We start from the raw sequence: 4,547 nt of genomic DNA on the forward strand, positions 1-4,547 counted from the left end.
TAACCTTGATAAAGCTCGAAACACACATTGCAATTCACATAATTATAGTAAGAGACTTCAACACCCCACTATCATCAATGGACAAGTCATTGAAACAAAAAATAACAGAGAGACAGGGAAACTAACAGAAGTTATAAACCAAGGGGATTTAACAGATATCTATAGAACATTTCATCCTAATACAAGGGAATATATCTTCTCAGAACTTCATGGTACCTTCTCCAAAATTGACCATATAATTGGTTACAAAACAGGCCTCAACAGGTACAAGAAGTTTGAAATAATCCCATGCATCCTATCAGACTAAGGCCACAGACTAAGGCTTATCTTCAATATCAAAAATAACGACAGAAAGCCCATATATAAATGGAAGTTGAAAAATGCTCTACTCAATGATTACTTTGGTATGGAAGAAATAAAGAAAGAAATTAAAGCCTTTTTAGAGTTTAATGAAAATGAATGCATAATATACCTAAAACTTATGAACACATTGGAAACAGTGCTAAGAGGAAAACACATAGCTCTGCATGCCTCCAAAAGGAAATCAGAGAGAACATACATCTCAGCCTTAACATAACCCTAAAAGCATTAGAACAAAAAAAGCAAATACAAAGCCGAGGAGTAGATGGCCAGAAATAATAAAACTTGGGGCTGAAAGTAATCATGTAAACAAAAGAACTATACAAAGAATCAACAAAACATGACCTAATTCTTTGAGAAAATCAACAAGATAGATAAACCCTTAGCCAGACTAACCAGAAGACACAAAGAGAGTATCCATTTTAACAAAATCAGAAATTAAAAGGGAGGCATAACAACAGAATCTGAGGAAATAAAAAAAAATCATCAGAACCTACTATAAAAGCCAATACTCAACAAAACTGGAAAATCTAAATGAAATGGACAATTTTCTAGACAGATACCGGGTACCAAATTTGAGTCAGGATCACATAAAACACCTAAACAGTTCCATAAATCCTAAAGAAATATAAGCAGTCATTAAAAGTCTCCCAACCAAAAGAAGCCCTGGATCAGATGGGTTTAGTGAAGAATTCAATAAAACCTTCATAGAATACCTAATAACAATAACATCCAAATTATTACCAAAATAAAAAACAGAAGGAACACTACCCATTTCCTTCTATGCAGCCAGAAAAAAGCTACCAAAATGCCCCACAAAGAAAGAGAATTCAGACCAATTCCCTTATGAATATCAATGTAAAAATACCCAATAAAATTCACACAAACAGAATCCAAGAACACATGAAAATGAACATCCATCATGATCAAGTAGACTTTAGCCCAGGGATGCAAGGTTGGTTCAATATATGGAAATTCATCAACATAATCCACTATATAAACAAACCCAAAGGAAAAAAAACACATGATCATTAGATCATCAGATGTTGAAAAAGCATTTGACAAAATTCAATGCCCCTTCATGTTAAAAGTCTTGGAAAAGCTCACTGCTCCCAGACTCGGTGGGAGAGAGAGATCACCGCTGAGACAGGTGGACACTCCTGAGACTGCAGAGCAGAGGAGACCACCAACACTGCCCACAACTGCCAACATCCCTGGCCCAAGAGGCAACTGTATATGTCCTCTGGGTTTCCTTGGATAAGGGCACAGGAGCAGGAAATCCGCTGTGTCTGAGACATTGCCAGAACCTGAAGGGACCGACCTGATAAACAGTTCTCTGCACCCAAATCCCGTGGGAGAGAGAGCTAAATCTTCAGAGAGGCAGACACGCCTGGGAAACCAGAAGAGACTGCACTCTGCCCACATCTCTGACTCCAGAGGAAAACACCAAACGCCATCTGGAACCCTGGTGCAGGAAGCTCCCGGAAGGGGCGTTGCAGATCTTCCTAGTTCATAAGCAACTCATAAGCTCATAAGCAACACTCCATGAGCAAACTTGAGCCTCGGGACCACAGGTAAGACAAACCTTCCAAGCGACCTGCCTGGTGAACTCAAGACACAGGCCCACAGGAACACCTGAAGACTGTAGATAGGAAAAACTACACCCCTGAAAGCAGAACACTCTGTCCCCATAACTGGCTGAAAGAAAACAGGAAAACAGATCTACAGCACTCCTGACACACAGGCGTATAAGACAGTCTAGCCACTGTCAGAAATAGCAGAGCAGAGTAACACTAGAGATAATCTGATGGCAAGAGGCAAGCGCAGGAACCCAAGCAACAGAAAGAAAGACAACATGGCATCATCAGAGCCCAATTATCCAACCAAAGCAAACACGGAATATCCAAACACACCAGAAAAGCAAGATCTAGTTTCGAAATCATATTTGATCATGATGCTGGAGTACTTCAAGAGAGACCTGAAGAACTCCCTTAGAGTAACACAGGAAAACATAAATAAACAAGTAGAAGCCTACAGAGAGGAATCACTACAATCCCTGGAAGAATTCCAGTAAAACATAAAATTAACAAGAAGAAGCCTATGAGGGAATCAAAAATCCCTGAAAGAATTCAGGAAAACAATCAAACAATTGGAAGAATTAAAAATGGAAATAGAAGCAATCAAGAAAGAAACACAGAAACAACCTTGGATATAGAAAACCAAAGGAAGAGACAAGGAGCCGATACAAGCATCACCAACAGAATACAGAAGATAGAAAGAGAGAATCTCAGGAGCAGAAGATTCATAGAAATCATCGACTCAACAGTCAAAGATAATGAAATGGAAAAAGCTACTGGTCCAAAACATACAGGAATCAGGACTCAAGGAGAAAGATCAAACCTAAGGATAATAGGTATAGAAGAGAGGAAGACTCCCAGCTCAAAGGACCCAGTAAATATCTTCAACAAAATCATAGAAGAAAAACTTCCTAACCTAAAAAAAAGATGCCATAGGCATACAAGAAGCCTACAGAACTCAAAATAGAATGGACGAGAAAAGAAACTCCTCCCGTCACATAATAGTCAAAACACCAAACACACAAAATAAAGAAAGAATATTAAAAGCAGTAAGGGAAAAAGGTCAAGTAACATATAAAGGCAGACCTATCAGAATCACACCAGACTTTTTGCCAGAGACTATGAAAGCCAGAAGATCCTGGACAGATGTCATACAGACCCTAATAGAACACAAATGCCAACCCAGGTTACTGTATCCTGCAAAACTCTCCAATTAACATAGATGGAGAAACCAAGATGTTCCATGACAAAACCAAATTTACACAATATCTTTCTACAAATCCAGCACTACAAAGGATAATAAATGGTAAAGCCCAACATAAGGAGGCAAGCTATACCCAAGAAGAGGCAAGAAACTAATCGTCTTGGCAACAAAACAAAGAAGAAAAGCACACAAACATAACCTCACATCCAAATATGAATATAACAGGAAGCAATAATCACTATTCCTTAATATCTCTCAACATCAATGGCCTCAACTCCCCAATAAAAAGACATAGATTAACAAACTGGATATGCAATGAGGACCCTGCATTCTGCTGCCTACAGGAAACACACCTCAGAGACAAAGACAGACACTACCTCAGAGTGAAAGGCTGGAAATCAACTTTCCAAGCAAATGGTCAGTAGAAGCAAAATGGAGTAGCCATTCTAATACCAAATAAAATCAACTTTCAACTAAAAGTCGTCAAAAAAGATAAGGAAGGACACTTCATATTCATCAAAGGAAAAATCCACCAAGATGAACTCTCAATCCTAAAATATCTATGCCCCAAATACAAGGGCACCTACATACGTAAAAGAAACCTTACTAAAGCTCAAAACACACATTGCACCTCACACAATAATAGTAGGAGATTTCAACACCCCACTCTTTCATCAATGGACAGATCATGGAAACAGAAATTAAACAAGGACGTTGACAGACTAAGAGAAGTCATGAACCAAATGGACTTAACAGATATTTATAGAACATTCTATCCTAAAGCAAGAGGATATACATTCTTCTCAGCTCCTCATGGTACTTTCTCCAAAATTGACCATATAATTGGTCAAAAAACAGGCCTCAACAGGTACAGAAAGATAGAAATAATCACATGCATGCTATCAGACCACCACAGCCTAAAACTGGTCTTCAACAACAATAAGGGAAGAACGCATACATGTACATGGACGTTGAACAATCCTCTACTCAACGATAACCTGGTCAAGGAAGAAATAAAGAAAGAAATTAAAGACTTATTAGAATTTAATTAAAATGAAGGTACAACGTACCCAAACTTATGGGACACAATGAAAGCTGTGCTAAGAGGAAAACTCATAGCTCTGAGTGCCTGCAGAAAGAAACAGGAGAGAGCAAATGTCACCAGCTTGACAGCACACCTAAAAGCTCTAGAACAAAACGAAGCAAATACACCCAGGAGGAGTAGAAGACAGGAAATAATCAAACTCAGAGCTGAAATCAGCCAAGTAGAAACAAAAAGGACCATAGAAAGAATCAACAGAACCAAAAGTTGGTTCTTTGAGAAAATCAACAAGATAGATAAACCCTTAGCCAGACTAACGAGAGGACACAGAGAGTGTGTCCAAATTAACAAAATCAGAAATGAA

This window comes from Rattus rattus, chromosome 5 (genome assembly GCF_011064425.1).
Source record: "Rattus rattus isolate New Zealand chromosome 5, Rrattus_CSIRO_v1, whole genome shotgun sequence".
NCBI lineage: Eukaryota > Metazoa > Chordata > Mammalia > Rodentia > Muridae > Rattus > Rattus rattus.